Source organism: Galeopterus variegatus, unplaced genomic scaffold (genome assembly GCF_000696425.1).
Source record: "Galeopterus variegatus unplaced genomic scaffold, G_variegatus-3.0.2 Scaffold75, whole genome shotgun sequence".
Classification (NCBI taxonomy): domain Eukaryota; kingdom Metazoa; phylum Chordata; class Mammalia; order Dermoptera; family Cynocephalidae; genus Galeopterus; species Galeopterus variegatus.
Window position 1 is genome coordinate 511,909 of NW_007726186.1, and position 22,500 is coordinate 534,408.

Below are 22,500 nucleotides of genomic sequence, written 5' to 3' on the forward strand. Positions count from 1 at the left end.
TAAAATTTTGCCAGCCACCCCAGATGCACCTTGATATGCTTCTTACCAATCATCCTCCCTCCATAACCCTTAAGTAACCACTGCCCTGATTTTTATACTTATCATTTCCTTAAGTTTCTATTTAAAGTAATTTTATCAACCAAATGTGCATACCTAGATACTGTAGCATTGCTTTGCACATTTAAAAAATGCTGACATGTCTTTTAAGTCTCATTTAATCTATAAGTTCCCTTTCCACTCTTTTCTCTTTCTTATAGTTTATCTCTTCACCTGGGTTGTATGATGAGTACTTTAGTTTCCCACAGCTTAGATTCTGTGGATTGCATCTTCATGGTACAACATATTTCTCTGCCTTCTGTATTTTCAGAAAATTGTCAGCTGTACCCAGAAGCCTGATCAGATTCAGGTTTGATCTCTTTGGCAAGACTATAGGAGACACATAATAATACCCAGTCATCTGTCACTCTTTTTGATGTTAGCAGTCATTGATGCTTAGTGTCTAAATCCATTAATTCATCAGGAGTTGCAAAATGGTGACATTCTATTATTATGTTGTTGTTATTTAGTAGTTGTAATACTACTATTAGAAGACACTTCTTCATTTACTATCTGGTTGCCTCATGGTACAGTTTATATAGGAAAATTGGGATAAATGCTGGACTCTTTCTTTATTCACCAGTTTTTGAGATAATGAATTGGTTCCCTGTCATCCTCTGAGAGTGACCAGTTCTTTTTTATTTTTTCAATATCATTACAAATTCATGGATTTATACATTATCTTTACTGCAGCTCAAATTGTCCCAACTTTGGCCAGTGGGAGCCTCTTCAGATTGGTTCCTGGGTTCTTTTGACATTATGCGAGGAGTCTTTAACAGCTTCCTTGCTCTCTGATATGAGAAGATGTTCCAGGCTCATCTTTTACATTTCCTGCACCAGACCTGGATTCAATTATTTCTTCAAGATGTCCTGGTTCCTTCTAGTGAGAAATTTAAAGGTAAAATATCTCATGAGTCAATATTGATACTTCTAATCTAGTTCAAAACTACCAAGATTTGATTTAACTTCTTCTAAATTACACCTGTAATTCCTTTATTCTACACCAAGAATCCAGGTTCTTAAGAATACAGAGAATGTCTGGACAGTTAGCTCAGTTGGTTAGAGCATGTTGCTGATAACACCAACGTCTACGGTTCGATCCCTATATCAGCCAGCTGCAAAAACAAAAACAAAAAATGGGATGATATAACTACGGACTTGGAGTAAAAATACTAATCTATACAATTATTTAAAACATTAAAATAAATCTTTTTGCATATGTCCTTCCTAGCCTTCTCCATTTTTTCATAGTTGTACTATAATTGTCAGAGCAGTGGCCACTACAGTTTATACTCACGCCCTTGTAGCTGTCATTCGGTCTCAGTCCACAGGTTACTATAAATTTTATCTTCACCATCTGCCCTCCTGTTGATAGGGGTCATTTTGGTTGTCTGAAGCTTGTTCTCTAGTAAATTTCTTAGAAAGGGTTCTGGAACAATATTCCGTGAGATCTTCCATGTTGATAATAGTTTGTTTTTATACTTAAAATTCCATTTTGCTGGATATAAAATCCTGGGACACATTTTCTTCAATATGTGACTACATTTTTTTCTGGCATAAAGTATTGCTGTCAAAAAGTCTGATGATAATCTAGTATTACAAGTTCTATTCTCTTTTTTCTGGATGTCCAAATAATTTTTAAATTTGTGTTAAAGTTCAGTAGTTAGACTATCTTTAGGTGTTAATATCTTTTGGTTGATACTTACAAGTACGTGGTGTCCTCTTTAACCTGTAATTTCAGATCCTTTGTTTTACAATATTAGGCAAGTTTTCCTAGATTATAGTCTTTAGTATTTGTTTTGTCCATTTGTTTCTTCAGATTTTCTGTTACCCATGTGTTTAGTCTTCTTTGCTATCTTTATCATTTGTCACTTTCTCCTAAGTCTCTTTTCTCCCTTTCTTCATTTCATTTTTATTAGAAAACTTTTTCTTCTTTTTACCTTCTATTTCTCTTAAGGCATTATTTATTTTTTCTCACGTTCCTTCTAGACTAGGCTTCATTTCTGAAATGACATTTTTTGCATCTCAGTTATTTTTCTCACCTCATCTTTACATTTTTATAATTCTGATGTATTTTCATGTTTTTATCATTTTCTTAATGCTTTTTAGCTTGTTTTAAAATAGATTACATTTTTAATCTATTTTGTGGGCATGCCTTTTGTGTGTTTTTATTGTCTTTGATCCTTATTCCCCTTTTGAAAAATTCTAACTTTGTACAGAATTTGACCTCAATGTTTTTCTATTGCTACATCTTAGGTGGAATTTGTTTTCTTGACTTCTAGAATTTATTGAATGTGGGGTTCAAGAAAATTTTCCAACATCTAAACTTCCTCTTCTGTTGTTTTTATGTAGTGTCCAAAATATGATGGCTTATTTTCTGAGATTTCCCCTCTCTGGCTTCCTCTCCTGTTTGGGGCTGGACCTTCTCTTTCTTTCATTAGGTTGTCCTTATCCGGTTCAATTTTAATTTCACTCTGAGCACTTTCCACTCAGGGTGGGGCTGTGTCTGAGAACGAAGCCCCACAGTGGCAGTCTTTAGACTGCATGACCCTTGCACCCATCCAGTGTCGGCCCATCCAGCCTTCACCTCGCTTCTCAATCGGCTCCCAGTGCCGTCCAGCAAAGTCTTGTTGGGGCTCTGCTATGCTCAGGTACAGCAAATGCCGCTCTGTTGCTTCTTTTTTCTTCTCCCCACACAGACTCCAGTATCATGACAGTCTTGAGGCTCCACACACTCACTTGTGTTCTAGGGTTTTGGAGATGTCTTCTCTCCAGTTCTGCTGTAGCCGTTGTTTGTTTTTACATGGAGATTCAGAGCAAGGAAATGGCTGCCACCACTGCAATTTTCCGTCATCTCTCTCTCTTTTTAAACCTCACAGGACACTGCATTATTTTATATAATCAATGTTTGTTTAGAATTAGCCACATATTTTCTTTTTTGCCTCTTCGTTTCTCCTTTATCTTTCTAGGATAAATTTCTTTCTGCCTTTAAAATTTTTAAATGAGAGTCCACTGATGGTGAAGTCACAGTTTTTGTTTGTTTCTGAAAGTATGTTTATTTTGCTCTTTTTTTAAAAATTTTTTTATTTTTTTGCAGCTGGCCAGTAAGGGGTTTCAAACCTATGACCTTGGTGTTATAAGGCTGCATTCTAACGAACTGAGCTAACCAGCCTGCCCTTCACCCTTATTCTTGAAAAACGTTGTCTCTGAGTATAGAATCCTTGGTTGGCAGCCATTTTTGTTCATCCTATTGAAGACATTATATCACTGTCTTATGACTTCCATTGCGTAGTTGATAAGTCAGCTGTCAGTCTGTCACTCTTTTGAAGGCATGTATCTTTTTATTCTGGCTCCTTTATAACTTTCTGTTTGTTTCTGATGTGTTAATGTTTCATTATGATATATCTAAGTTTGCATTTTGTTTATTTATCCTGCTTGAAATTCATTGTTGAGTTCATTTGGAATGATTCATTATTGAATTCTCTGTCATATACTCCAAATACTGCCTCTGCATCATTCCTTTTATTCTCTCTTCAGGGACTCTTCTTAAACGTATGTTAGACCTTCTCACCTTATCTTCCATATCTTGTAACCTCTATTCTGTTTTTTTCAACTTTTTGCTTCTTTGCGCTGCATTCTGGAAAATGTCTTCCAGCATATCTTCCATCTCATTAAATTCTTTGTTTGGCTATCTAGTGTGTTTTTATATGCATCCACAGAGTTCTTTATTTCAACTCTTTAACTTTTCATTTGTAGAAATCTTATGTGTTTTTTTTTTTCAAATCTTCTGTGTAACTTCTTATAGTTTCCTTTTCCCTACATATATTTTTAAGATTGTCTACAACCTTGAAATATAGTAAACATATCTGTTTTATGATCTGTGTTTAAAATTTCAAAATATGAAGTCTTTGAATATTTCTATCTTATATTGTTTCTGATTTTCTCACTCACGGTGTCTACTAATGTGCTTATTTTTAGTTGTGCACTGCTTTTCATCACTAAAAATTATTTGTAGGAATAATTTGAGATCTAGAAGTAAGCAGCATTTTCACAAGAGGATTAGCATTTGTTTCTGCTGAGTATCTCAAAGCACTACAGTATGAAGTTCTTTCAAATAAAGTTTACACCTAGCAGGGTTTTGGTCTTCTCAAAAGGTAATACTTTGGGCTTCAAATCCATTCAAGGGTTGGTTCAATCCTGGATCATGCATGACTAGAGATTGTATCCTTTGGGGGTTCCAGTTTTTTTGGGGAGAGGGTTTCTTATAATTTTATTTCTGTTCCTCTTGTCCCAAGAGGCTGTAAAAATCTCGTGCTTCTATATGCCCAGATCAGCAAGCACCCTGAGCTCAGGGTTTTCAGGCTTCTAAATTTTCCTTCAATATTCAGTTACCTAGTAATTCTTAACTATGTTCACCAATTTCTTGATATTGTTATTGTATTTTATTTTTTAGTTGGCATGTAATAATTGTAAATATTTCTGGGGTACAGAGTGATATTTACATACATGTATACAATGTGTAATGATCAAATCAGGGTAGATTTCAAGAAGATTTTTTAAAAATATTTTTTCTGTGGCATTTTTATATGTTTTCAATGGGAGGGTTAGTCTACATAATTTAGTTCATCAGTAACACACCCAGAGGATCCACTTGTCTGCTGTTAGAGCTAGTTTGCTTAAAACTGAGTATTGTAATGTGTGAAACCTTAATCTCACACATTCAGACAGCAACACATAATGGGAGACCTCCCTCTCTTCCTCAGGATTTTTGGTACCTTACACACTGGGCATGTTTGACAAAAGGAGAGCAGTGGTGTTATCCACATATTAGATAGTAGTAAAAATTAATTTCATCCTTATTTTTTACATAATAAAATAAAAACAAAATGTCTAATATTTTCTTTCTGTATCCCAAAAGATCACCTTATGCATCCCTTCTTGAATTTGTTTTCTTCTCATCCAGGGGTCCTATGATTCCACCAAAACCTGCTTCAGTAAACAGATATATTGTCAGGCATGTTCAGTAATTCCCGACCCTAGCTCTTAACGTTGCTGCAGGAGATCCTGGCCAGCTCACTTAGTCTTACTTTCCACACTAAGTCTGTGGTTATATTATTTGACTTTATTGGGGATAACCATCTCACTTCCATATGCATGTAAAGCCCCCTTATAATTGTGGAATGAAACATTTATTCCTGCTCTTCAGGCATCTAAAAACAGGTCTATGGGATTTGAACATGGTTTGGGGGGCAGCCATGGGGACTTCCTCATATCCTTTCAATGATCCACTGGACAGTTCTTTACTAGGCAAATATTGAAAGCCAACCCTGTTTGCGGTCATTTTCCAGGCACTGTTTTCTCCCCTTCTCAGAGTGCTGAGAAAATTTCATATCTTAAAGTTTCCAAAATGCCAACCTGTGGCCCTACGTTCCCATTTGGAGGGCTTTTTGGCAAACTTGTTGGTCATTTTCTCATTTTGTGTTAGGAGGAGTAGGTGGGCTTATTCAAAGGCAGAAAATCTGAGTTCTCTCCTCCTGTCTCAGCCTTGAGTCAATTGCTCAGGCTCTCTGGAGGCAGCTCCTGCTTCCAAAAAGTGAAGGGACTGATTTGGCTTGACACTATTTATGATTCCACCCAGCCCTAAAACAATAGGATGTCCTATGTTCTAGGATTCTCTCCTGTTCCCCTAAGGGTTTCTATGGTCCTAATGCCTTGAATTTGTAAAAACTGAAAAATTAGAGCAACTCTGCTAGAGTGGTTTAATTTCTAGTAATTTTTAAGTGGTCGGCCACAAAATTGTCACTGAGGCTGAAAGATGAGTTTGCTACCAGGGCAAATGTAACAGAGATATTACATTTCAAGTTTAATAAAAGAGGGAAAGAATTTGGCATAGTGTCTTGGATTGTATGCTAGAATTATGACCCCATGAATTTTTTTAGATTTGAAATCATTTGGCATAAATGCAGGCATTTACACCTTACCAAGGTATTACTTCATGGTTAAAGCTTCTCTCCCCTCAAAGACATTCTTTGCATAAATTTTTTTTCTATCTCATTCTATCAGGGAAACAGCAGGAAAAATATTTCTTGCGTGACCTTCAGTGCTAAAGTCTGGATATAGGTTTGTAGTGTGTTTTGCTCTCTCAAGGAAAAAGTAGGTGTGACATAGCGCCTTGATTTTCCTTTTCTTCTCTTCACTTTTCCCATGATCTGTTTTTCACAACTTAAGCTTCCATTTAGAACCTGGAAGAAATTCTGTTATTTTACGGCAAGCATAAAAATTTGGAAAGCTTTGCCCTAATTCATCTCCAGGCTCTTTGGGGGAAGGAGTTTCCCAGTGACCAGGTTTGGAAAGGATGCTGTTCAGTCTCAGCGTCCTGGATGCAGCAGCATCTCCCACCTTAGAGGTCGCAGGTGGCCTGTCCCTGCTCCCAAACTCCTGGCTTGTGAGACCGCGCAGAGAATACTGCTCCATCATGCCAAGCAGAATAGGCCTGTCTTGGGATCATCCCACTTGAGTCATTTTTCTCTCTACACCACATTGTCGGATCCTTTTTTTCTTTTCTTCATGCCTCAGTGGGTAGACTGGGTGCATTTCCAGTATTCCTGAGAAAGGTGTCAGCCACCATCTGTTCATCTGCTTTTCAACTTGGGAACACAAGAAGTTAGCTTGACATTGGTGAGAGATGGTGGTGGGACTCAGGCACAGAAAGGGATGTTCACATCCTCTTCAGGAGCTGATTTCAGCAGCAACAAAATACCAAGGCAGGCCCCAATTGCTTTGTGCCAGGGCTCCTTTTGAGGAAATCGAAACTGCATGGGGATCCCTGAAAGCATCGCAAACCACAGCTTCATTGCTGCTGTGATGGAGTCTCAAAGTTCATCCTCGGCTTCGCAAATGCCCCCCACCCCCTATTTCGTGCCTTCCACTTTCCAGGACTCCTTAGCCTGGAAGAATTAAGTGATGGGGGATGTTTCTCCTCCTGTTCCTATGGATTCACCACTCCAGCACCAATCAGTCACCTCAGTGGTGCGGGGCCTTATACCTACGTATATCAGCTACTGTCTACGTCCAGTCCTTGTCACTAGGACCACACATCCTCAACAGGGACAATACCACCAACAGGGGGAAAAAAATGGTTCCGGGGTGGAAGGGTGCAAAAAAATTTTACATGTTATAATGGTTGGTGGACTTACAAAGGGACACAGTATGTAAACAGTATACCTGCAGTATTAGAACTTGATGGGTGGAGATAACTAGGAAAAAAATGATTTAAAAGTCTCCTTAGGGGTGTGAATGATAAACAAAAAAAAATTGCAAAACACTACTTTGGACCCTGCTTTTTCATGTGTCCCAGATGACTTCCAACCACCAGGATCTGTCTCTCTGTCCTCAAGGACTTCCCCTCACTCCCCAGAATCTGCCAACTGGCACCCAACAGGGGCTGGTGTGTAAATGCCCCACTCCATCATCCTGGGTGTGCGCTGGGCAATTCCGAAGACTGTGTTCCCCGAGTCTGCCCACAGCCCAGCTGCAGCCACCCCCATGCCCGCCACTTAGGAAGGCACTGTTATTTGCTGCCTTCCTTCCCCATCTCACTGCCTCACTTCCCTGCCGGGTGCCCTTGACTTTCCAAATAAACCACCTGCATGGAAGTCCCTGTCTCAGAGTCTTCTTCTGCAAGAGCCCAAACTAAGACTCTGTGTGTGTGTGTGTGTGTGTGTGTGTGTGTGTGTGTGTGTGTGTGTACTTTAAATGATTTTAACTTCATTAATTAAATAAAAGTGGGCCCATGCATGAGAATGTATCATGTACCAGGATTGTAATTAATCCAATTCTGTGGACATGAGGTCCATTAAAATTGCTTTTAAAGCATGAATGCTGGAGCCAGACTACCTGGCTTCCCCACTCTCTAGCTCTGTGACCACAGGTAAGTTACTTATCCTCTCTGTGTCTCAGTCTCCTCATCTAGAAAATGGGGTTGATGATAGTATCTCTTCACAGGATTGTTGTGTGCATTAAAGGAGTTAGCCTGTGGAAAGTGCTCAGGACAGTGGCTGGACAACGGTTAGCTGCTGTCACTGTTGTGGCTGTGTTGCTATTGCTGGGCACAGGGCTTTCTTACTGCCAGACTGTGCATAGCCCTTCTTCTCACCAGGAGAGCAGGAAAGGGAAAACAACAGTGAAAGTTTTACTAGGACTTTTTGAACTAGAAGTCATCTTTTATATGACTAAGAAGGCCCAGACATTGGGCTATTTGGGCTAACAAATACCTATTGTATTAACAGTCATATTATTTAGTGTCTGCCCAGAGCAATCTCACGCCCCCACCTTTGGGATTCAAAAATCCCCATCTCAAGTAAAATCCACTGCCAGCACCATGCGCTACTGAACGCAAACACAGAATTATTAAACAGGTAGGCACTGGCCTAATATAATGAACCCTATTAGGCAATAGGTCCCTTTGGCATGAGAAACATGTTCCACGTTTCTTTTCTCTGAGTTTGCAGCAACAGTACAAATGTAGGTGATGGCCTTGCTACAAAGCCTTATAAGCCGGAGGACACAACTGTTTTAAATACCTCCACCAGTTAGCAAGAGGAAGTTAGATCCTTTCTTTCCACAGTTGAGCTTCTAAAGAGATGTTTTGCTCTACCATAGTTCTGATTTTGACATGATTTATTTGTGAGTCAGAGATCCCATGAGTTGATAAAATATTTAATACCTCTATAAAAACCTACATGGTAATTTCCCTTCATACCCAAGCATTTCCATTTAGAGTTATACTCTGCATAGACTGTGAAAGAATGGAATTACAACCCACGTAACCCTCTCCTCGCCCTGTTTTTGTTGGAACCCACATTCAAATCGAAGGCCCCAATTTCCCCTGCATATAAGCTATTTCTGTTTCTTCCTTCCCATTATCTTGGCATGTAACTTCTTTCCTCACTCCATGTGGCCATCACCTCACCAACAGCACATGAACATTCTCTGAAATAACTGTTTCCAATAGAACAGGAGCTGGGGAACTTTTTCTATGAAAGGTCAAATAATAAATATTTTCGGCCTTGCAGACCATATAGTCTTTGTTGCAACTACTCAACTCTGCCATTGTAGCATGAAAGCAGCCACAGACAACATGTAAACAAATGAATGTGTTTTTTTCAATAAAACTTTATTTATAAAAGCAAGAGGGGGGCCAGACTTGACCCATAGGCTGTAGTTTGTCGATCTTTACTTTGTTTTTTGTTGTCGTTTTTGTTTTTTTGGCAACTGGCCATGTCAATTCCTACTACGGAACAATAAAAACAAACAAACAAAACTATCACCCTCCAGCTCTACTCATTAAGATATTAACAAATTGTCTTGCTTTTTTCTTAATGATTTTCTATGTAATACCATGTAAACAAGAATTTCTATATTTACTTCAAAGCTTCTTTGGGACAGAGTTACACTGCAACACCCTCTATAAATTCACTATACTTTGTCAATTGAAAGCAATAATTAGGGTCCTCACATTCATGCATTCATTTCATAAAAACCACATACTGACCACCAAGGTTACACCCGTTGGTAAATTCATCAATGCTGCTTATTTCATTTTTCTTCTCGTCGTGTACAGTATAATTTTGTTTACCACATTAGGCAGAGCAACAAGATTTTTCTCTACCACTGACACACAATCAAAAGAAAAGGCGAATATTGACTGTACTAACTTCAGCCCAAGACATCTGTACAGAAACTTCAGAACAGAAATACAATTTCTCTGGTTATTTCTCCCAATCTCCCAAGTTCAACTGTGCACAAATTACTTGCCATTGTGGTGACACAAATAAGACTTCATTTACATGGCCATTCTGATCCTGGTAAACAAGTTTATTTACACTTGAGCACTGCTGAAGAATGAAGTCACAGAGAAAAGCTCATGGTAGGTGGCCCTGCCCGTTTCATTAAGGTGGGCTTTGACAAGATCCCCGGCACCTCTGTCAGACAAGCTACCATTCAGCTACCCGGGGTTAATAAAAGTTCGGGGTGTGCGCCCGTTAAAAAGGGACAACACGTGTAATCAAGGCTGGCCACATTTTTATATAATGATGTGCGTTGGTGCTGTTGCTAGCATTTTCTTCCTAACTCCTTGTTCCTTTGCTCTCCCAGTGGATATAAAATGGATAAATAAGGTCTCCTTAGTGACATGTGATGGCTGGTTAGCTGTTGGTTAAATCAGCTTTTAGATATCAAGTAGCCCTCAAAGAAGACAAAACCTGGAAAGATATGGCTCCAAGTGCTTATCTGGGATTATGAGAAAGAAAAAGTCTAATCATCGCACTGTGAAAACGGCGTGGGGATGCAGCCGTGTTTCCTCCTTGGAAGCAGAATGCACACTGCTTGCGGGAGATAGGAAAGCTCCATCTGATGTTCGGGCTCCTTCCTAACGCAGGACTGGTTGGTGGGTCCTCAGATCAGGAAAGCGAGGGAAATTCAAGTTCCTGTGCTGCATATGCTGGGGAAACGTGATGGCAAAAGCAAATGTGAATGTGGATGCTGTGCTGGCCTGGCCCATACGGAGGAGTTCCCAGGGAGAGCAGGAGGAGCTCATCTTCCCTCCTGAGCCTCCTGGTTCAACGGCTTGCTTTAACAGACCCTTCCTCTGTGATGGCCAAGCCTGGTCCCACTCCCAGGCTCCTTGGTTGGCATCCCATCATTCTGGGGACTGAGAGAAACCCCTGTCAGTGTCAGCTTGGAGCCAGATGCCAGAGTGTTCTCTCAGGGGATTCAGCTGGGTGAGGGCAGGCTCCAGGCAGGAGTAAGGGATGGGGCAGGAAGGAGACCTAACAATCACAGAGCAGTGACCACGCCTTGGGCATGCATAATATACTCGGACCAGAGCCTGCAAGAGAGCTTCCAAAAGTCACTTCCAAAAGCAACCGCATTTACAGAGGGTTTTACACTCAATACATTTAGTTCTCGTAAGGGAGGAATATGCTCCACTTTGCAAGCGGGGAGCCTGAGTATCGGGGGAGTAATATAACCCGGGAAAACTCACGTACCTAGAAGTTTGGCAGAGTTGGTACTCAAACGTGGGTCTGTTTGGTTTGCAGCTGGTTCTCTTTCTCCCACTCCACACTGGCTGATTTAGAGGACGGGACTCCCTTAACCCTTCCAGGGTTCCACGATGTCTCGTTCCTGGGAGATTTCTAGAGCCATGAACGTTTATTCCCACTGATGGGCAAGGCAGGCTTTCTCAAGAGTTGAGGTCTAACCACGGAAGGCTAAAGGAAGCATGAGTTGTTAAGGCCTGGATAGAAACAATATTCTGGTTTATAACCAAGTGTCACAGTCACCCTGTCATTAGCAAGACCAGCTTTTGATTCTATGTAATGTTCAAGACTTGATGAAAGAGTCACTCTGAGATTAGTTTTTAATCCAAATGTGCCAAGTGGAGTTTCAAGAAGTTGCAGAGATCAAGTTCGTGAATAGTCAACAGGGAAGATCACAACCTGAAAGTCCACTGTAATAAATGCTGAGTGTAAGTCGTCACTCTCTAATTGAGTCATCTGTCAGGTTAGTGTGGATTTTTACATCTCAGGGTGCCCCACCCTTCCAGGCAGAAGGGCTGGTTACCTTGAGTAACCTGGGCTGGAGGCATAAAACAGCTTTCTTGGAGTAAGCGGCACTTCGGAGGCTCTGAGGGTCAAGCTAGCAAAACCAAATTTGTTGGAAACCCCGAGGGTCAAAGTCAGATGCACACCAGAACAAAACGGCAACAGAAAGCAAAGGCAGGGAAGCATCAGGAGGGGCCAAGGAAGCTGTCACTCTCTCTTTTAAGATTAGATTCATCTGTGTACAGAAGGAAACCCCAAGTAACAAATAGGAATTAGAGTAGTTATAGAAATAACAGACAGAAAGCAAGAATCGTGGTCTGTTTCTTCCTCATGTAGAAGTCCCCACACGGGCTGTTCAGGATTAATATGGCCAATGAATTCCACAATGGTCTTGAGGATTATTTTAGTTAGGAACAATGCTGGCTGTGGCGACAAACAAACTCATAAATTTTAATGTCTTAACACAATGAAAGTGGCTTCCCTGCTTATTTAACTGCCCAGTGTAAGGTTCCTCATCAGTAGGCGTCTTTCCTCCATGTGGGTCCAGCCCATTATAGGCTCTAGTAAGTACGAGGGGTCTTTAAAAAGCTCATGGATAGATTGTATCATCTTCTAGTTTTCCAAAAACTTTTTGATGTACCCTCATATTTGTTAAATAAACCTTTTAAAGAAATGTATTCAGAAAATCAGGAACACAGATTTCTTCCATCTTGTAGTTCTGGCCTTTTCTAAAGCCTGAGAATCCTCTGCATGTGGCCAGGTGATGGGGAATAGCACAGAGGAGGGAGTGTGGATTCTAATGGACCACATCTGGAGGGGGCCCACGTCAGCTCTATTCAAATTCCATTTGGCTAGAAATAGCTCTAAGCCCCAAGGGAGGCTAGGGAATGTAGTCAAGTCATGTGCCCAAGAAGAAAGGTGAATAGCTTTGGAGAACAGTGTCTGCTACAGGGACCCACGTTCCATCCAGCTCCTCACAGCTCAGTGGCATGTCGCCCTCAGGGTCTGGCCCTTGATCAAAAGTGGCAGCCAGCAATGCTCCTTTCTAGCTGGCAACCTGAAGAGCCACTGAACTAAATCCTGAGCATAAGTCAGCACTCCCTAAATAATTAATCTCTTGGGTCAGTTTAGATTTTTGCATTCATCAGACAGAAGAAGGAGGAAAAAAAAAAAAACCCACAAAACAGAAAAACAGAGAAATAAGGGCACATGCAAGTTTGCCCTAGTTTCCTCATCTGTAAAACAAAAATAATAAGAATACTTATTTCATATACATATAAGTGCTTAGAAGGGTTCCTGGCTCATATTAAATGCTTGATAGTAGAAAGCTATGGAGAGAGGATGGGGGAGAGAAGGGAGAAGAAAAAGAGGAGGGAAAAAGGAAGGTTGCCCTGAAGTAGAAGGTTCCCCAAGCAGAAACTTACCAGGAGCTTCTGCTCATCTCCCATTGGTCAGAACATAGTCACATGGCCACACGTAGCTGCAAGGGAGGCTGAGAAATGCAGATATTATTCCAGAGACTTATATGCCTGGCTAAAAATCAGAGGTTTTATTATTATAGAAGAAAAGGATAATGGATATTGGGAAACAATAATTTTTGCCACATTCACCCACAGCCTGGACAATGCTCATTTTTCATGGTTGCTAAGTTCCCAGGGAGTGGGCAGAACCCTGTTGACTGAAAAGACAACTGGGACCTTAGCCAGGACTATGGAGGGATGGGCAGTTTATTGTCTCAGTCTCACTGAGGTACACTGGCCTCACCACCATCCCCATGCATGGATGGCCAGGGGACTTAGGTACCCAATCAGGGGTGGCTCTGAGGTGATCCATGCTGGGAGCTACTCCTCCATGGCTTGAGGACCCATTTCCACATGCATGCCATCTGTCAGGAAGCATGCAGGACCCCTCCAGGGCTGAGGCTGACTTGCTTAGGATGAGCCCTGTCTCCCTGAACCATTCAAGAGCTCTGGACCAGAAGCCAGTCTTCCATGCCTCATCCACTCACTCCTTCTTTCCTTGACCCTTCAGCCCCTGAGGACCCCAGCCTCCTTACTGCTAACTTGGACTCCATTCCCACCTGAGGCCCCCTTCCTGCCTGACTGCCCAGACACCATCAAGGCCTTGCCTCACCCTTGGACCTGGCATTAGCAGTTGAACGGAGTCCCCCACCCCCACCTGACCCTCCATTTCCAAATTCATATATTGAAGTCCTAACCCCAGTACCTAAGGGTATGACTTCATTTGGGAATAGAATCATTGCAGCTATAATTAGTTAAATTAAGCGGAGATCATACTGGAGTAGGGTAGGCCCCTAATCCAATATGACTGGTGTCCTTATAAAAGGAAAATTTGGACACACACACACAGAGAACGCCACGTGAAGACGAAGGCAGGTATCCAGGCAATGCATCTATCTGCAAGCCAAGGAATTCCAAAGACTGCCAACAACCACCAGAAGTTAGGAGACAGCATGGAACAGATTCTCCCTCATAGCTCCCAAAAGGAACCAACATTGCTGACACATTAATCTGACTTCTGGCCTCCAGGACAGTTAGACAATACATGTCTGTTGTTTAAGCCACCCAGTCTGTGGTACTTTGTTATGGCGCCCTAGGAAATGAATCCACCTAGTCTAGCTTCAGCTCACCATCAGGTTTCAAGCCAAACCTTGCCCCAACCATCTGGACTCGGGCTCCTCAGCTGGTGGCAACCCTTGGCTCCATTTCCACCTTGACTTTCCCCATTCCAGCCCCACCCCACTCACCCCTGCTCTTCCCATCTGCCCTCTTCCCGCTGCCCCAGGTCTCCCTCCATGAAACCTTCCAGGTACTGCTGCCAGCACACCTGGTGTTGATCATGGTGTTCAAGGACCACACATTCACTTTAAGAATTCTCCTCCCACAAAACTGTTTACAACCAGTGAGCGAGTATTTTAGGGGAAGCCAGAATCTCTCACCTTCCCTCAGGCTTTATTTGTGCAACAAAATGAAATAGAGTTGAACATCCTCTGGATAGTCTGATTAATGATGACAGTCACACTGAATAAGCAGACATTTTTTCTGGGGCAGGGGGGAGCAGTATTTTTGCCAGAAACAAGGCAAGGAGTGGGTTCTCAGCACTCCTACTCTTTACAATGTGTGAATGTGGCTTTTTGTGTCTGGGCCATCCAATTAATCTAGAACTTCCAATGTATCTGATCCATCAAGGCAAGAAGTCTCAATTGTTACTCACAAAGTACTTTTAAGTAACTGAAATAAGTGAATTTCAGGATGGAGAAACCTGGGAAACATAAAATGAAATCATGCAACTAATCTGACCATATGCAAAAGGGAAGCCCTGTTACCGGAAAGCTCCCAAGCCACCCAAGCAGAGGTGCAACCGCCACATGCCCCAGGCTTTCCAGGACAGCCGCGATTTCAAAGATTCCTTTCCTTGAACACCCCAAGAATTCTCATACCCACGTGGTTTGCTTTTGGGTTCAGAAAATATGGTCACCACAGATACAGGGCTCATGAAGGAAGCCCCTGCTTACCAGAGAACACAGACAAGGAAGATTGGAGGAAGGGCCACCGATGGAGTCACCAGATCTGGAGAGGCTGTGATCCCAAAGGCCCACGCTTGGGGGAAACACAGACAAAAGCCTCCTCCTCCAGACTGTTAGGCGAGTGCCATCTGGTTAAAATGAGCATCAAAGGCAGACTTGAAATGGAATAGAAGTCCCAAGTGAATAACCCAAGAGGTGGCATCCAGAGGACAGTCCCCAACTGCCCCAGTCCACATGCTGCTGAAGTGCATGTGCATGAGTGCCCACGTCTCCTGCGCTCCTTTTTAGTGTCAGCTTGAGGGCAGAGGCAGCCACAGGGGACTGCCCAGGAGCAACCCCAGCAGTAACCTAGCAATGGGACTATGGCAGGTCACTGGCTTTCCCCCTGTCTGGTTCTTGCCTCAGGGATTCTTCCTAGGCTAGTGCAGGTGCCTTCCCAGTGTTCTGCAGGTCCAGGGTTCACGGCAGCATGTAGTCCTTGGTGCCTGGGAGCCATGATGGGTGTCTTCCATGAGAGGACATGCTCCCCTTGCTGTGGCACTGGTCACCAGGGGAGAACAGACCCCAGCCTCATTTCAGAGGAAGTGATGACAAGGAGCAAAGGGTTAGGGGATCCAGTCTGTATTGCATCAGAGTTTTGTTTTGTGTTTTGTTTTTAATTTTCAGATGAATAATTCAGTGGCTATGCCAAGGTTGAAATATTTTTCTGTTTTCAGTGAGATGTGAGAAGAGGAAATGAATTTTAATGAAATGTTTTGGTTTACTTTATCTGAGGCTTCCAGTGTAGTGGGATTCCCACGCCCTAAACAGATGTCAGCTGTTTTATCCTCTTGCCTGCAAAAGGCAACAGAGAGCCGTGTGGCTACCCTGCTCAATCCTCTCGCATCACCCCATTTCCCAGATGGGCAGAGCTACCCATGAGCACAGGACTGGTAGAACTTGAGGCCACATGAATGTTTCAGCCATGAAAACTAAAACTGAGAGTGATGATTAGGACATCTTCTCGGACGCAGACCAACAGGTCTCCATAGATGACAGCAAAGCACCTGTCCCACATTCCAGGGGCCTGTGCGTCCCTGCCCGGTCAGGCAGCTCAGACACTGGCAGACGGCCCAAGCTCTCTGAGCCGACCACTCCCCGGAAGAATTTGAGCATCACACACTTCTGAAAACAGGATTTAAGGGGAAGTGGAGAAATGTGGTAAGATCACTAAGGAGAAGGTAGAGCCATCAGGTGGCGGTGATGTCATAGATGTCTGAGAATATGCCAGAACATGAGCTAATTTATAGCTGCGGGCTCAGGACATGTTTTGGAGCAGAAGTTTCTGAGCTAAGTCAGCAACTACCAGACAACATGGATTCTATTAAATGGGATTACTGATGGGATTCCTCCTGATTCAAGAAAACACCTGCCCAAAATGAGTTGTCATCAATAGATCCATCAAAGGAATGATTTGTTGATCCCTTTCCAAGTGTGAGCACTGTGCTAGTGCTGGGAGATGGAAGGCAAAGATAACCAGCACCTGCCTGCAAAGGCTCGTGAAAATACAAGGGTACTTCAAAAGTTCGCAGAAAAATAGAATTAAAAGATATTATGACTCTTTCCATGAACTTTTTGAAGTACCCTCACATGCTTGTTGAGGCAATGACTATGCACATACCAAAGAAAACCCAAAGAAAGTCTGCAATCAAGTACTCCTTGCCTGGATTCTCAGCTGCCACTGTCTCTGGGGTGTCGCCTTGCCTAGAGACCTGAGTGATATCTAAAAAGAGAAAAATAAGAGTCATTGTTGAAAGAATATGGCTATAAAAGATTTATGTTGCCACAGGGAGTCATAATAATTCTCCTTTCAATACTTTGCCATTTAAGGTTTTCAAATCACATTCTGTATCACATGTATCATCATTATTCTAGTAAGAAAAAGGTGACGGTCCTTGTCCTGGTCTTCCTGGTGATCTAGAGGGGGCTCCCAATCCCAGCTTCCCAATCCCAGCTTCCCAGGAGCATCTTTGCTCCTCTTTGTCCATTTCACGGGGGTGGGGAGGCAGTGACAGCAGGCAGAGGCATGTGAGTGATTTCTAATGGAAGCACACAGGAGCCTCCCCTTCTCATTCTCTTTCCCGAGGTTTGGTTTCCTAACCTTTGGAAAGGTCCAAAGCCTTCCTAGTGGAATGCTACTGTGTTACCCGCCTTCGCAAAAGTGGCAGGCAGAAGGGTGGATGCTACTGATCAACTTGCAAGTGCCTCTGTGCTCCAGGACTCAGTTCTAACAGCCTGCAAATGCTGCCTCTATACTGGGTCAGTCCTTCAAGCCCAACTGCACGTGCTGTCTTCTGTCCACTGTGCTCAATTTAATCACCCTGCACTACATAGTGGCAAAGCAGGGGCCATCGTCCTCTCTCACGGCTGAGAGGGTGATAGATAGAACACCAGGAGCCCAGCAGGAACACTGTCTACCTCCACAGGCTTTGCAGATGTCCTGGAATAAAATATGGGCTTAGGGGAGGTGGATGGGGAGACCTGGTGTAGATTTGGCTCAAGGAATGGATTTGGTTAAGAAAAAAGAGGTCAAGAGCATAAACAAAGAGCCCCAGTGAGTAGACAGCTGCAACTAAGGGATGAACGAAGCAATAAAGTCCGGTAGGAATGTAACATAATCCTGAAAAAGATACCTATCCCCTTTTCCTGCCATTAGACAAGCCAATTCTCATTTATATGGGAAAAACAAACAAGCAAGACTACTTAAGCTGCGAAATAGAAGTGCAGTGAAGAGGAAACTAGCCCTCCAGATAAAACATACTACAGGGCCGGCCCGGTGGCGCACTGCTACAGTGCGCCGCTTGGGAGCGTGGCGGCGCTCCCGCCGAGGCTTTGGATCCCACATACAGACCGGTTCCCGCTCACTGGCTGAGCGAGGTGCGGGTGTGGCACTGAGGGTTGCGATCCTGTTGCCGGTCCTGGTCCGGTACAGGTGTGACACTGAGGGTTGCAATCCGTTGCCGGACACGAAAAAAGACAAAAAGGAAAAAAAAACATACTACAAAGCTCTAATAATTAAAATAGTATGGAAGTGGCCCAGTGTCCATGGGAAGTCTAGAAACAGACCCATAGACATATAGGAATTCAGTTGTCATCTCATTTCAGTGGAGGTAAATGTTAACATTTTAAATAAATGGTGCAAGGACAAAAAAAGAGCTGGAGCCTTACCTCACATTGTACATGAGGATAAGTTCCAAGTGCATCAAAATTTAAATGTGATAATTGAAATTATAAAAGTGTAAGAAGAAAAGATGGACAAATTTCTTTGGAAACTTGGAGTAAAAAGGCCTCCCTATGATTTAATGATCCAGAAGCCACAAACATAAATAAATAAATAAATAAATTTGATTATATAAAAAGAAAAATCTCCTAGAGAGGAAAAAAGCCATAGCAAAGTCAAAAGACAAGTAAATGAGGAAAAAAATTGCAACTCATACCTCACTAATATATAAAGAGCTCTTAGAAATTGAGAATATGTGGGCCAGCCCGGTGGTGCACTGCTATAGTGCGCCGCTTGCGAGCGTGGCGGCGCTCCCGCCAAGGGTTCGGATCCCACATACAGACCGGTTCCTGCTCACTGGCTGAGCGAGGTGCGGCGCAACACCGAGGGTTGCGATTCCGTTGCCAGTCCCGGTCCGGTGCGGGCACGACACTGAGGATTGTGATCCATTGCCAGACACGAAAAAAGACAAAAAAAAAAAAAAAAAGAAATTGAGAATATGGGGCCGGCCCGTGGCTCACTCGGGAGAGTGCGGTGCTGATAACACCAAGGCCCCGGGTTCGGATCCCATATAGGGATGGCCGGTTAGCTTGCTGGCTGAGCATGGTGCTGACAACACCAAGTCAAGGGTTAAGATCCCCTTACCAGTCATCTTTAAAAAAAAAAAAAAAAAAAAAGAAAGAAATTGAGAATATGAAAAACCAATAATTCAACAGAAAATAGGCGAAAGATTTGAATAGAGAGTTCACAAAAAAGAAATGTAAATGGCTCTTAAATTTATAAAAGATGTTTGATGAAGAAAATGCAAATTAAAACTCCACTGAGACACTGTATAAATGTATCCAAATATATTGTACTCCATAAACATATACAATTATCAGGGGTCAATTAAGAAAAAAGTATTTAAAAAGAAAAGAAATAGTAGACTAGTGGTTACCAGAAGCAGGGAAAGGAAGGTGGGAGAGACGGGTGGGTGGCGGAGGTTGGTAAGAGGGTACAAAGTTACAGTTAGAAAGGAAGAGTAGTTCTGGTACTCTAGGGTGACTATAACTAATAGTATGTATAGTATATTTCAAAATAGCCAGAAAAGAGGATCTTGAATGTTATAACCACAGAGAAATGACAAATGTTTGGGTGATAGACATGCTAACTATTCTGTTTGGATCATTACACAATGTATGCATGACTGAAACAACAGAATGTACCCCATAAAAATGTACAATTAAAAAAAAAAAACTACACTGAGATAACACTTTTCACTCGTCAGTTTAGAAAAGTCCAGAAGTTTGAGAACATACTCTACTGCTGAGTCTGTGGGTAAACATAACTCATAGACATGCAAAATAGCTCAGCCCTTGTGGAGGGCAATCTGGTACTCAAATGTGTATCAAAAAGCTAATGTGCTGCCTTTGCCCAGAGATTCCCACTTGCAGACATGGACAAAATTATGTACGAACAAGATTCGTCAATGCGATATTATCGTAAGAGGAAAAAACTGGAAACATCTCAAGTATCCATTAATAAGAGAGTGGTTAAATAAACCATGTAACACCACACAACTGTTAAAAAAAGCAAAAATGAATAAGGGGCTCTCTATATCCTAATATGGAAAATACTTCATATTATAGTAAGTGAGGAAAGCAAGTTTTAGAACAATATGCTATCTTTTCTGCAAAGGCGGGAGGGGAAATAAGATTGCATATTCATATTGGCATGAATTTGCCTAAGCAACACTGGAAGAATACACAGGAAACTAATTTAAATGGTTGGGGATGATCGGGTGGAACACAGTAGCCAGAGGTGGAGCAAGGATTGAAACTTTGGTCTGGGTCTGGTCCCCTAACTGAGGGGGCTCCTAAGCCTTCCCGGGGGAGCCAAGTGGATGTATTAAATTTCAAATGAAAAAATAAGAAAAAAGTCAATAAGAAAGAAATTCAAATAAGAACTCACTCTGAATCTCCACCACCCCAAATCCTTGTCTAAGTCCCATCCTGCATTGTGTCAAAAACCTCACCAAGAAATTCCAGCAGGTTTGGGGGTGGTGTTTCCTGAAAAGATAAGTTACAGCTGATTTCCAAGTTCAGTGCAACTATTTGCTTATATAAAAGCCCAAACCAGATTTCTACAAAACAAGCAGTCAGATTACACCATGACTGTGGGAATACACATAGATGTGGCTCGCATCACTAATGGTACTTTGTAAATATTTCAAATAAAGCAATCCTTTATGATGTTCTAAAAGAGTATGAGAGATGTATTCACTCCTGCGTTCACTCAGAGTTTTCCAAGCACGCATCGCGTGGAAGGTTCTGCGTCAGGCCCTCTGGCCCCTTCTGTGAGCAGAAGGAGCCAAGTCGTTCTTGTGGGCTCTGTGACTGTCGGTGCACCCGAGCTAGCAAACGCTGACCCCCACGACGCATGCGCCTTCGCACAGGCCCGTGAGCTCCCGCCTGCACCCTCCCTCCGCCAGATGCATGCCGCCACCCCGGGTCCCCTGAAGTGCTGTCGCCCTCCTGCGGGGCGGGTTGACTGCCACTTACCCCTCAGGTCCCAGCTCTGCAGCCTCTCTTCACACAAAGCTCCTCGGGGCTGCCAGGGGCACAGACAGTGGCTGCCCATGGGCACGGAGTTTCTTTTGGGGGCGATGAAAATGTTCTGAAATTAGACTGTAGTGATGATCACAAAACTCTGAAAATACTAAAAACCACTGAACTGTATACTTTAAAAGGCAAATTTCATGACATGTGGATTATACTCAAATCATTTTGTTAAAGTCCCTTCCTCAAGGAAGTCTTCCTAGGTACACTCGGACACCCCACTACCTCAGAGGACCCTGTGATACCGGTTACAGCGGGTGTCACAATTACAAAGGGTATTGTGTCACTGCTTACTAGGTAAAGTAGGAAGCCGAGGGCAAGGGCATGGGGAGGGGTCCATGGCTTGCAGAGAATTTAAAAGCAACAACAAAACTAACTAAAAGTTGAGCCCTTTACTGTGCCATGCCCTGGCAGTCCTAAACAACGTCAGGATAAAATACATCTCCCCTCCCCAAATACTTTTTGTTCTACATTCTAAACAATGGCAGGAATCACTGATGAGTTTGAGTTATGTAAGTTTCAAATGAAATGAACACATTCGTATTATTTATCTTTGAATAAACATTGTTATTCCACATGAAAGTTAATTTAGAGAATTCCCAGTCACAGCCAGTCCCCCACAGAGGAACTCAGCTACAGGGGTTATTCTTGAAATGTTTTTCACGGTGACAGCTGACCTGTGCTACTATATATCTACCTTTAAAGTGCAGATTCAAAGCAAACAATGATAGCACACCGATAATAAAGACAACACAGAACTTTAGGTTCTTCAGTTCTCTCGTTCTCTGTAACCACTTGAGTTTTTATTTGTTTTAAAATGTGAAACATTGAAATAGTGACAAGTGCAAGGTGTAATAGTTTCATTTGATGAGGGCAGATTTTAGTGCACACACGAAATATTTTATTAAATTTAACATTGAAATGTATTCTTTTCTAGTTTTAAACTGAAGGACAAATAAAATAAATTGTTACGTAGTGGTAGTTGCCAAAATTGTATCTTGTACAGATATTTCGGTTTTAAAATTCACTCATTAGTTACTGAACAATTATTTACATAAAATAATATCATATGAGACTGTACCAAAAGATCAATGTTTAATTTTAAGTAGATATAAAAACTATTGAATAATCAAATTTGGTTTTTTCTGGGGCCGGCCCGGTGGCGCACTGGATAGTGCGCCGCTTGGGAAGCGCGGCAGCGCTCCTGTCCGAGGGTTCGGATCCCACATACAGACCGGCTCCCGCTCACTGGCTGAGCGAGGCGCGGGAGCAACACCGAGGCTTGCGATCCCGTTGCCGGTCCCCGGTCCGGTACGGGGGCAACACTGAGGGTAGCGATCCGTTGCCGGACACGGAAAAAGACAAAAGACAAAAAAAAAAAAAAAAAAAAAATTTGGT